This window comes from Tamandua tetradactyla, chromosome 12 (assembly GCF_023851605.1).
Source record: "Tamandua tetradactyla isolate mTamTet1 chromosome 12, mTamTet1.pri, whole genome shotgun sequence".
NCBI classification, from domain to species: domain Eukaryota; kingdom Metazoa; phylum Chordata; class Mammalia; order Pilosa; family Myrmecophagidae; genus Tamandua; species Tamandua tetradactyla.
The window spans coordinates 91,497,093-91,509,801 of NC_135338.1; the positions used below are offsets into that span (position 1 = coordinate 91,497,093).

The 12,709-nt window shown below is 40.5% G+C and overlaps 1 long non-coding RNA gene across 1 annotated transcript; it reads right to left on the reverse strand.

The window, feature by feature from the left end:
- Positions 1 to 419: 419 nt before the first annotated feature.
- LOC143652477 (uncharacterized) lies at positions 420 to 11,454 on the reverse strand. Its single transcript, XR_013160711.1, has 4 exons — positions 11,345 to 11,454; positions 3,252 to 3,318; positions 2,698 to 3,140; positions 420 to 1,640 (listed from the first exon to the last, which is right to left on the reverse strand). It is a non-coding gene; the product is annotated as an uncharacterized LOC143652477 (long non-coding RNA).
- Positions 11,455 to 12,709: the final 1,255 nt, after the last annotated feature.

Below are 12,709 nucleotides of genomic sequence, written 5' to 3' on the forward strand. Positions count from 1 at the left end.
CTTTCTTAGATCTTAGAATTACTATAGATAAACTTTGAGGGGTGGGATCTTCTTGAAGATGTTCCAAATGACAGCTGGTGTTTGCCTCTTTTGAGGATGTGCTAAGGAAAGAAATACTTCCATGGAGATTTGCCTGCCTCTGCCTCCACATTTCCCAATGGCCACAATGCCTTTACTTGTAAACTACGGGAAAGGGAGACAGGTAACTATTACTATACCATTTGTATCAACCATTCAGAAAAGAACTGCCCCCCATCCCAAACTCTGTCTGGTCAGCAATTTAGAAGGGAGGCAACATGTTCTAAAAGACAAGGCAGTCCCTGAGTCTGTTATGCCAACATTATAAAACATTATAATTCCAGAGGTCCGAAGGAGCCTAGCCTCACCAGTGGGACTCTGGAGCTAGTGACCACTGGGACTTATGATAACTAAATAGTGCATCTGATCAAACACTACAATAACCTCTGGACACCTTTCAATGGTCTGTGTCTGGACTTTGGCAGCACTGGCCTCTGGAGTGTAAATATGTAATGGCTTGGCCAGAAGTGACCAAGTTCATCAGACCTTCCTTGGGGGACAGTGAATGGACTTCAAAAATTCTGTGTGGGGAGGAAGGCTTTCAGGAATTGGATTGGAAGAGTTTTGTTTTAATGCTCTATCCATCACTCTCACTAAGACCGGGAAAGCCTCAGTTTCTCGTAACAAAGAGTTGAGGGGGTGGGGATGGGTTGAGGGAGATGAGACATGTGTGTGACTAGGTACCTCATCCCCCCCCCCCCACGTCCCATGCCATTACCAGTAGAGTCAGCCACCCTGTAATTTTGTGTAGAGCCCTAATATCTAGGTTGGGGGTGGGCAAATCCTGTGATCATTTCGGGGAAAGAGTTATGGCTACTGCACAGCCTCATGTCAAAAAAAGTTCTGCCTCAAAGTTTTCTCTTTGCTCTCTTCTTTGCTACTATATTCTTTGGGATGTGTACCCTCGTATTGCCAGGGCTGTGCATCCCCCTGAGTTTTCACCATAAGCTGGCCAGTGGCATTTTTCTGACTCATTCTCTTCATGCCCGAGCAATCTTGGTGGACAGAGCATGTTGCTCAGCCAGCTCTGGTTACCCAGCTAGTGTCCCAAGTCCTGACTCAGGTACCCATACCCAGAATCCTTTGCCATGAAGCCCTCTGACCAATTACCCTGGGTTTATAATCAATACTCTAATCCAACAGACTTTATTCTTGCCCTAAGCATTTACTGAAAATTCTTATCAGGCTTAACTTTCTTATTTAGAGTCAAGGAAACTTATTCTCAGGGAGGGTAAGTGACTTTCTCTCTGAAAAATAGCCATTTAGGAGGGACATCCTTTTATATTGACTTCATGGTTCATGAAAATACCCTCAGGGACCTCATTATTGTCCTTTGCATGGAATTTAGTGGGAAGAGGTCAAGCAGGTATGAGTTTGCCTGCTCAACTTCCTTTCCTTCTCTTTTGGTAATGGTGCCCAGATTTCCTTTGAGGGGGACTTTCCTTTTCCACAATGTGTGCTGGTTTCTTGGGCCTGTCAATCAAAATGTCCCACCCACTTCTGGACAAAAGGTGGGTGAGAGGCCCAGGCTGGGCAGAGTCTCTCTCTGGAGATCTTGAATCCTGAGTGGGAGTGACACAACAATAGTCATTGCAATGATGGGACTCTGATAAGGCTGTTAGTGAGCCCCAGCTCCCCAGCTCCCTAGAGATGATCGTCCCAACCTTTCTGGAACTGACTGCTCAGCTCTACCTTCCATCCTGTGAGCCAACCCATATCTTTCTAACAGACTCCCATTTTTCTTAAGAGAGACAGTTTTGGTTGCTTGCACACAAATACCTTAAATGGTAGAAGCACTGTGCCAGTTTGAATATTTTGTGGACCCCAGAAAAGTCATGTTTTAATCCTGATCCATCTTGTGGGAGCAGCTGTTTCTTTTAATCCCTATTCAGCACTATAGGGTGGAAACTCGATTAGATTATCTCTACCGAGCTGTGACTCACCTGACTGTGGGTATTAATCTTTGATAGAGGGAAATGTGACACCCATCCCAGGTGGGTCTTGATTACTTTACTGGAATCCTTTAAAAGAGGAAATATTTTGGAGAGAGCATTCAGAGCCATGAGAACCACGCTGCCAGAGACCTTTGGAGATGAACAAGGAAAATGCCCCTGGGGGAGCTTCATGAAACAAGAAGCCTGGAGAGAAAGCTAGCAAATGTCACCATGTTCGCCTTTTCAGTTGAGAAAGAAACCCTGAACTCCGTCAGCCTTTCTTGAGTTAAGGTACCCTCTTGTTGGTGCCTTAATATGGACATTTTTATAGACTTGCTTTAATTGGAACATTTTCATGGCCTTAGAACTGTAAACTTGCAACTTAATACATTCCCCCTTTTAAAAGCCATTCTGTTTCTGGTATATTGCATTTGACAGGTAGCAGACTAGAACAGGGACTATCCTAAGCAATGGACTTTTTCCCAAGAAATAATTTTCTCTGAGTTGTGCTTCATCATGGATGATGACAAGGTTCATGATTTGTGCCATATGCCCAGGGCAGGTTGTGCTGAATTCTGTCGGCATTCACTGTCTCTAAAGACAATGCCACATCCAAGATCCTCAACCTTTTTAAGCTAACACAGAGTCCCCAGTGCCTGAGAGATGTTTAAGTTAATATTCTTACCATCCGCCCTCTGCTTTCTCAGATTGATAAGTCGTTCCCTGCTGTACAGTTCCTTTTGCTAAATTCAGGTTTTAGCTTTTATTTTGTTTGCTTCTACCCTTTTCTGGTCAGTTTGGAGAGGTAACTCAATCACTTATGGCTGAAAGCTTTCATTTGCTTGCTCACAAGGCTTGGAATGAGGCGGAGACGAATGGCTCCCAGAAAGGTTTGTGACGGATGCTAGACTTCTGAGCTGCACAATTCTGACATTGTCCCTGAAGATATAATTGTGACTGAGAGGTTTCCATGCAACAGAATCTAATCCTGACCTGCTGCAGGGAGGATTAATGATTCTGAATGTAGTCTGGGTTTGACTTGGATAAGGAAAAGCTTCTTGCCTGTCTTCCTGGATAACTTTTTCAGCTGCTTGCTCCTCTCAGTGCTCCTCAAGTCCGAGGGGACACCTGCTCAAAATAACACCGGATTAAAGAAGCAAAGGGTTGGAGAGGGAATGTCACCCAGCCACCTACCTGCAACATAAGACCCCTCATGAGCCACCTTGACTCCTCTCTCACCTTCTTCTCTGGAACGAGTTGGATTGGCTGAGGGCAGGGCTGGCTCCTGTACTCGAATCATGGTGAGCTAAACCAGAGAGCAAGAGGCCCTGTTGAGTCCTGGGGGTCCCAGGTGTCAGATAAAAGTGAGTGCCAAGATCCATCATCAGAGAAGAATCCTGTGCATGCAGTGGCATTTGGGCTGGCCTAAATGATGTGTAAAACTCAGGACTTAGAATGCTTGCCTTCCATGTGGGAGACTGGGGTTCGATTCCTGGCACATGCATTCCCCCGCCCCGCCCCGCAAAAAAAAAAAAAAAATCAGGACTCCTGATAAAGATGGGGAGTGGTTAATACAGACCGAGGTAGAAGCCACTTATTGTGGTTATATTGTTACTCAGATGTACTGTCTTACATTTTCCTGTTAAATTTTATTTATATCCTTCATAGGATTATTAAAATTTTGAAAGCAGGTGCCTTAGAGTGACTCTTTCACAGTGTCTTCTAGCACAGTGATGGACACATACTTGCACTAGATAAGTTGTGTACAGGGATTAGTTGGATTTTATTTAGATGGTGAGATAGCCTCCTCTGCTCACAGCTGGCCTTAACTTTGACTTGCTGGGGCCAAGCTGCAGCCAGGAGCAGTGCTGATTGATTGCCTTTCTCTCCAATAGCCCCTATGAGATGAACTAGAAGCATCTATCTATTATAAACCAGTGTGGAATCCCACTCCTGTTCCCCTTTTGCTACTGAGCAGCTGTCAGGTGCCATAGACACCACATCAATTGAAGGGACTCAGATTTATTGGGTGAGTTGCTGGCAACCTCCGAAAGATTTCCCCGTGAGCTGGTCACCTGCAATGCAGTTTTAAATTAAAAGTTCGTATATTGCTTGGAAGGAACATGGCAGTCATGGCTAAAGAGGCAGATAGAAGGAAATGGTAGAGGTTCCCTTGTGTGTATGTGGCATGAAATGGAAATTTTTCCAGCTGGGAGGAAGACCAAAGCTCAGGACATAAATATTACACTTTCTCTTCTAAGATCTCCACTAAGATCAAGCTGCAGCCCGGAGTTCTCTAATTCCTGGCACGAGCTAGCAGGTGGTGTGTTTGTAAGTGTTACTATGTTTGATTTAAGAGAAGGGAGATGGAAACAAGCCCAAACTGCTGTCCTTATGAGTTGTGGGCTGGGGGCTGGGGGTGGGGGGACGTTCTGAGCCCTCCTGAAATCACCCTTGCACTGGACACCATTGACTCTGTTGTTTTAGGGCTTGGCACGAAGGAAATGGAAATTTCTATTGGACTGCCAGAATTTCACTTATTAGAGATTCATTTCTTTGCTTTAAGCATCGCCCTCTCCAGTAATTCTCTGTTGAGGCAACAGGATGGAAAAGTTGTCAGTGCCTAGTACCTTAGTGAATTAACTTATCAGGTCACTTTTTATACCTAAGCAGGACAGTAAGATGATGGGAAGTTGAGGGAAGAGAGGGAAGCTAACTTTCACTCTGTCAGGAACTGCACCTGCATAGCTCATTTAATATTCACAACTCTGTGACAGAACATTTTTGACTGTAGATGCAGAGAACGGAGTTAATGATATCCCATTATTGATCAGCGCAAGGTGTTTCTCTTGTTTCATTTATTTTTATACCCTTTAATCTTATTTCCTTTGTCCATTCTGCAATTTTCTTAATGCAACCATTTGAATGTGTTTGATGTATGTTTTTTTTAATTCCTCCAAATCTCTTACATTTATTTCAATTATATGTTCTTTTATTTGTATTGTTTTACATGCTTACATTTTAAATGTACATGCAGTGTGGTGCTATAGGTATTATCCTGTTTCATTCAATCAACTATTTTTAAAACTTTCACTATCAAAAATTTCAAACATTTTCTGAAGTAGAGAGAATAGTGTCATAGACTCCAGTATACCTGCCACCCAATGTCAAATGTAAACTTGTGGCCTATGTTGTTTCATCTATACTCCCACCCATGCACTCTCTGCACAGATTACATTGGAATAAATTCCAGACAGTATACTATTTCATATTTTACCTCTGAAATATATATACTATTTATTTGAAATACATAACCATTATATCATTTTATCACACCTAAAAATTAGCAATGGTCACCTAATATCATAACTGTTCAGTGTTCAGCATTTCCCAATTGTCTCATAATTTTGAGTTGTTTGAATCAAGACTCAAAGGATATTTCTACATTGTAATTGGTTGATATATCTCTCAAGTCTCTTCTACTCTAAAGATTTTTCCTGCATTCCTTTTTATCTTGCAATTTATATACTGAAGATCAGATCATTTATCCATATAGAGTTTTTCAAAGTCTGGATTTTGCTGAATGAATCACTGTGGTGATGTTTGACATGTTTCTTTGCCTTCTATATTCCCTATAAATTAGATCCAGATGCCTAAACAGATTCAGGTTAATATTTCAACTAGAAACATTTCATAGGGGGTTTACGGACTTCCATCAAGAGACACCCAATGTTTGGTTATCCTTCTTTGTAACCGTTGGTGATCAAAGCCTAGATACATTAATTCATCAGGGGTTACAAAATGGTGATAATCAGATTCTTTTTCATTTATTAGCTGGGATATTTCTATAAAGAGAAACTTTCCTTCATTTACTCTTTTGTTACCTTGAGCTACAGTTTGTATAGGAAAGGCAAAATAGAACCTTGATTCTTTCCTTTTATTCATCACATTTCAAAATAATGAGCTGGTTCTGTAGCATCCTCTGAAGTTAATTAACAAGGATTTAATTTTTTTTTTTGTTTTTTTTTGTTTTTTGCATGGGCAGGCACTGGGAATCGGACCTGGATCTCTGGCATGGCAGATGAGAACTCTGCCACTGAGCCACCAACACACTGCTAAAAAAACTTTTTATTTTGAAATAATTTCAAACTTGCAGGACAGTTGAAAAAATAATACAGATGCCAGAAAACTCCAACATTCCCCACCCCCATTGACAACCAGCTCCACCAATTTTAACATTTTACCATCTTGCTGTATCGCTCTATTATCCTTCTATCTACTTACCTACCTACCTACCTACCTACCTATCTATCCATCCATTCATCCATCCGTCTAATTATTGTGGCACTTTGAATCTATAATGGACCCCAGAAAAGCCATGTCCTTTAATCATCATTCAATATTGCTGGCTGGGAGCTTTTTGCTTGTTTCCATGAAGATGTGATTCACCCAATTGTGGGTATTAACTTTTTTTTTTTTACATGGGCAGGCACCGGGAATCGAACCCGGGTCCTCGGGCATGGCAGGCAAGCACTCTTACCTGCTGAGCCACCGTGGCCCACCCGGGTATTAACTTTTGATTAGAGGGTGATGCGACTCCACCCACTGCAGGTGGGTCTTGATTAGTTTACTGAAATTCTTTAAAAGAGTAGACATTTTGAAGAGAGTGACAGAGTCCACTAGACAGAGACCTTTGGAGATGAAGAAGGAAAACACCCCTGGGAGAGATTCACGAAACAAGAAGTCTGGAAGGTAAGCTAGCAGACATTGCCATGTCTGTCATGTGCCTTTCCAGTTGAGAGAGAAACCCTGAACTTCATCAGCCTTTCTTGAGTGAAGGTAACCTCCTGTTGGTGCCTTACTGTGAACATTTATATACACTTGCTTTAATTTGGACAATTTCACGGCCTTTGAGCTATAAACTTGCAACTTAATAAATTCCCCCTTTGAAAAGCTGTTCCATTTCTGTTATGCTGCATTCTGGCAGTTAGCAAACTAGAACATCATCCATCTATCTAGAGCAGTTTGCATACATGATAATTCCATGTACACTTCCCAAGATCCAATATATTCACTTATGTGAACACCTTAAGTGCAGTTATCAAGTTCAAGAAATTTAACATTGATAAAACACTTACCATCTTTTTTTAAACTTTTTTTTTTGGGTGCATGGTCTGGAAAATGAATTCCAGTCTCCCACATGAAAGGCGAGCATTCTACTTCTGAACCACCCGTGCACCCTAAAACTTTTTTTAAAATTGTAAATATAACATATATACAAAGCAAGGAAAGAAAAAAGCAATACTTTTCAAAGCACACTTCCACAAGCAGTTACAGAACAGATCCTAGAGTTTGTCATGGGTTACTATTCAACCATCCAGATTTTCCCTCTAGCTGCTCCAAAAAACTGGACACTAGAAGGAATATTAATATAGTGATTCAGTAGTCATACTTGTTTGTTAAATCCCATTTTCTCTGTTATACCTCCTTCTTCTCCTTTAATCCTTCTCCCAATCTATAGGGATCTTTTGGCAATGCTCTTTCTGACTTTTTCATATTGAGAAGGGATGTCCACACTAAAGGATGGGGGATGAAATTAATGATAATCTTGGAGATAAATCAAGATTTATCTGACCTAGGCACCCTCTAGGAATTACATGTTCCAGAAGGGCAAACAGTGCATGAAACCTTTATAAAGTCTCAGTTCAAGCCCTAGGTGTTCCTTAAAAGTCAACAGGAGTGATGCTGATTGGGATTTAGCAAACAGTGACAATTAGCACCATTTAACTGAAGCTTGCCTAAGAGCAGCCTCCAAAGTAGCCTCTTGACTTCATTTGGCCTCTCTTAGCCACTGATGCCTTATTTTATTACACTTCTTTCCCCGCTTTTGGTTAGGAAGGCATTGTCCATCCCATGGTGCCAGGGCCAGATTCATTCCTGGGAGTCATGCCCCAGGTTGTCAGGGAGATTTTCACCCTTGAATGGTTTGTCCCACATAGGGGGTAGGGCAATGACTTTCCTTGCACAGTTGGGTCCAGAGAGACACAGAGAGACCATGTCTGAGCAACAAAGAGGCTTCCTGGAAGCAACTCCCAGGCCTCGCTGTTGGTAGTCTTAGCTTCTCCCCTACAGAGATAAGTTTCATAAGGGGAAGCCTCACAATCCAGGGCTTGGCCTATTTTCTTGTGAGTCCCCAGTGGGCCCCTGGGGCATCTCAGATGGGAGAGTTCAACAGTTCCATGTATATATATATTCTTTATCCAGCCAAGTTATCCCTCAAAATTGAGGGAGAGTTTAAAATCTTCAAAGATAAAGATTGAGAGAACTAGTCAACAAGAGACCTGCCATATGTAAATATTAAATGAAGTTCTGTCAGCTAAAAAAAAAAAAAGACAGGAGAGGAAGATTTGGAGGAGGGTACAGAATTGAAGAAGTCCAATAATGGTAATTGAAAGTATAAAAAGAGAAATACAGCAAGAATATCCATATCTGAAAATAAAAACCAAAGGATAACATGGTAGATTCAAGAACTGCTTTTACAGTAATTACTTTAAACATTAATGGACTAAATCCAGCAATTAAAAAATACAGACTGGCAGAATGGATTAAAAATATAATCTGTGTGATCAACTTGGCCAAGTGAAGTTACCTAGTTCTGTTGCTGTGGACATGAGCCATTGGCATGTGAAACTCATCTATCACTGATTGCACCTGCGGTTGGCTGGGGGGAGTGCCTCCTGCAATGAGTGATGTGTAATTTAATTGACTGAGTGCTTAAATGAGAGAGCTCAATGCAGCGTAGCCTAAGCAGCTCAGCATACCTCATCTCAGCACTCGCAGCTCAGACCGGACCTTTGGAAATGTAAAAAGGAATCACCCCAGAGAAAGCTGTGGAAACCCAAAAGCCGGGAAAGACCAGCAAAAATTACCCTGTGCCTTCCTTTGTAAGAGAGAACCTCAGATGAAAGTTAGCTGCCTTTCCTCCGAAGAACTATAAAGTTCTTAACTAAATAAATCCCCCTTTACTAAAAGCCAATCCATCTCTGGTGTGTGGCATTCTGGCAGCCTTAGCAAACTAAATCTGTCTATATGTGTCTATGAGAGACCCATCTTAGTCCCAAGGACACAATTAGATTGTAAGTAAAAGGATGAAAAAAAGATCTGTGCAAGCTGTAACCAAAAGAAAGCAGGAGTAGGCATATTAATATCATATAAAATACACTTGAAATGTAAACACATCATAAGTGAAAAATAAGGACACTGCATATTAATAAAAGGGACAATTCACCAAGAAGAAAAAGGAATCATAAATGTTTATGCTCCCAATAAAGGAGCCCCAAAGTACATGAGGCAAACATTGGCAAAACTAAAGGGCACTATCAATGTTTCAGTAGTAATAGTGGGAGACTTTAATATACCACTTACCACTATTGCGGAACAACCAGACAGAGGATCAACAAGGAAACACAGAACCTGAACAGTGGGATAAATGAATTAGACCTGATAGACAGATATAGGTCATTGTACCCCCAAACACCAGAATATATATTCTTCTCTAGTACACATGGAACATTACCCAGGATAGATCATATGCTGGGACACAAACTGAATCTTTATAAATGTAATAAGATTGAAATTATCCAAAGCACTTTCTATGACCACAACAGAGTGAAGTTGGAAATTAATAATCACCAAAGAACCAAAGCTTTCACAAATATATGGAGATTAAACAGCATGCTATTAAATAATCGGTGGGTCAAGGGAAAAATTCCTAGAGAAATTGGTAAATATCTGGAGATGAATTATAATGAGAATACAACATATCAGAACTTATGGGATGTGGCAAAAAGCAGTGCTGAGAGGGAAATCTACTGCCCCAAATGCCTGTATTAAAAAATAAAGGGTGGTGCGAAAGTGGCTCAGCAGGCAAAATTCTTGCCTACCATGCCAGAGACCCGGGTTCGATTCCCAGTGCCTGTCCATGAAAAAAAAAAAATTCTTGACTGAAAGTCTTTCTTGTTCAGAATCTTAAGCATCATTCCACTGCTTTCTTGCTTCCATGGTGCCTGTTGAGTAGACTGAAGTCAGTCTTATGTGTTTTCCCTTGTATGCAGTAGATCATTTTTCTCTTGCCACTTTCAAGATTTTCTGTTTCTCTTCAATATTTGACAGTTTGATTAGTATGTGTCTTGGAATAGTCTTATTCATAATTATTCTATGTGAAGTTTATTGGGCCTTTTTGATTTGCATATTTATGTCTTTTATAAGGGTTGTGAAGTTTTCCCCAATTATATCTTCAGCTAACTTTCCCAGCCCTTTACTCCTCTCTTCTCTTCTTCTGGTACACCAATGATTCACGCACCTTTTGTTGTTCATCATTTCCCTAAGATCTAGTTCTATTTTTCCATCTTTTTTGCCATTTGTTATTTTGTGCACTCTATTTCAATTGTTCTGTCTCCTACCTCACTTATTCTTCCTTCTGTTTCTTCAAATCTGCTCTCTTTCTTTTTTTATCATTAAAAAAAATCATTGAGTATTTGTTCCATATTCTGTGCCCCCTCTGGAGTTTTGATTTGGTTGTATGGCTGGGTCATTTATGCTTGGATCTTCATGTGCTTTGTGATTTTCTGTTGTGTTCAGGGCATTTGACTATCTTAAAAAGGTTATTTTGCAAGTTGGTTTTCACTCATCTAAATTTTTGTATTTACTGGGTTTTGCGTTGAAGGTTTCCTTTTGATCTTGGTCTGTCAGTTACTCTTTGCCAAACCAAGGTCTGGATCTCATGTAGGGCTTACAACTCTGCTTGAGGGTCTATTAAAAGCTAGGCTTGGGTGTATGGATACTTCAGTGGTACAACAACCGCCTGCCACGTGGGAGACCTGGGCTCAATTTCTGACCCATGCACCCAAAAGAAGAAAAAAAAATAAAGTAAGAATATAATAAGAACATGAAAGCAGCAGCAACAACAACAAAACACACCTCAACAGTAGTAGGCCCCAAAGTCCGAAGAAGACACCCTAAGATATATTGGGAATGAACTCAGACTGGTGTCCATCAAAGGGAGGGAAAATTTAAGAAAAAAAAATGAAAGAAAAATAAAAATAAAAAGTAAAAAAATAAAATAGAATAATAAAAAATATATAAAATAAGGAATCAAAAATGTAAATATATAAAATACATATAAAATAAAATAATTAGAATAACAATACTACTACTAATAAAAATAAATAGAGAAATATATTTTAAAAAGAGAAGGGAGAGAAAAGGAATATTTGGAATAGAATATAAAATAAGAACCTAGGCAGATAAGGAGTTAGCCTGCTTGTACTTACCACTTCTCAGCAGTAGGTCACGTGCCTGGGATCCAAATTGGAAGCAGGTGTGTTGGTTTGAAACTGCTGCATATCTCAGAGAAGCTATGTTCTTTAATCCTGATTCAGTATTGCTGGGTGAGATCTTTTGATTAAGTTGTTTCCATGGAGATGTGACCCAATAGTGGATGAGACTTTTTGATTAGGTGGTTTCCATGGAGCTGTGTCTCCACCCATTCAAGGTGGGGTTGCTTACTGGAGTTCTTTAGAAGAGAACCATATTGGAAAAAGCTTCAGAGCCCACAGAGCCAGAGATGTTAGGAGATGAAGAATAAAAATGGTCTTGGGGAAGCCTTTTGGAATGAGAAGCCAAGAGAGAAAGCTAGTAGACATCGCTATGTGACTTCCCGGATGACAGAGGTGCTCTGGACTCAACAGTATTTTTTGAGCCACAGTATCTTTCTCTGGATGCCTTAGTTTGGGCATTTTTATGGACTTAGAACCGTAAACTTGCAACCTAATAAATTCCCTTTTTAAAAGGTGTTTCATTTCTGGTATATTGCATTCCAACAGCCTTAGCAAACCCATACGCATGGGCTAGGTCTGTTCTGAGTTGAAGGGTGCAGAAGGGGCTAGCCAGGGTGCCACAAGACCCTATGGTTTTATGTGGCCTTTTTCTTGACATGGTGCTTGCCCCATTACTGCATTTTCTGGAGTTTTGAAAAATATATTTCTGCCAGATCTTTCCAGTTGTCCAAAGCTTCTGTAGGGACACAGAGCCTTGAACCATTTTACTATATAATCTTGATTGGGGCAGACAGGATTTTAAATAGCGTTATAAACTCATGGAATTAAACATATTTGATATATTTCAATCCTATTACAGTTATTATTCACATTGAGGCCAAAATATACCAATATATATATTGGAGCCTCTATGAGTTGATTATTTTGTACTTTTGTCAAGCTTCTTTGCTACCTGGAATGATAAGATTCTCCTGGATCATCTTGCATATTTCTTGCCCTATGCCTGGAATCAGCCATTTCTTCAAGGAGTCTGGTTCTGATTAGTGGGAAATTGTATCTAGAGGCACAGCCTGAGTGCTGTGATTTTACACTACCTACACAATGCTGTATGCACATCTTATCTATTTTTGCTAAGTGCTGCTCTGTATTCCATATTTGCCCCTTGTGCATTGCACAAACCCATTCCTCCAGTGGTGGAGACCAAGATGGTCTCTAACTCCTGTAACCACAAGCAACTCTGCAATAAATATCCCTGAACATGTCCCCTGTGGACTGTGTGAGAATGTCTCTGTGATATATATTCCAGAGAAATATATATTCCAGGCTTTTTGGTTTCTCTCTTTTTATTTTTTGCATGGG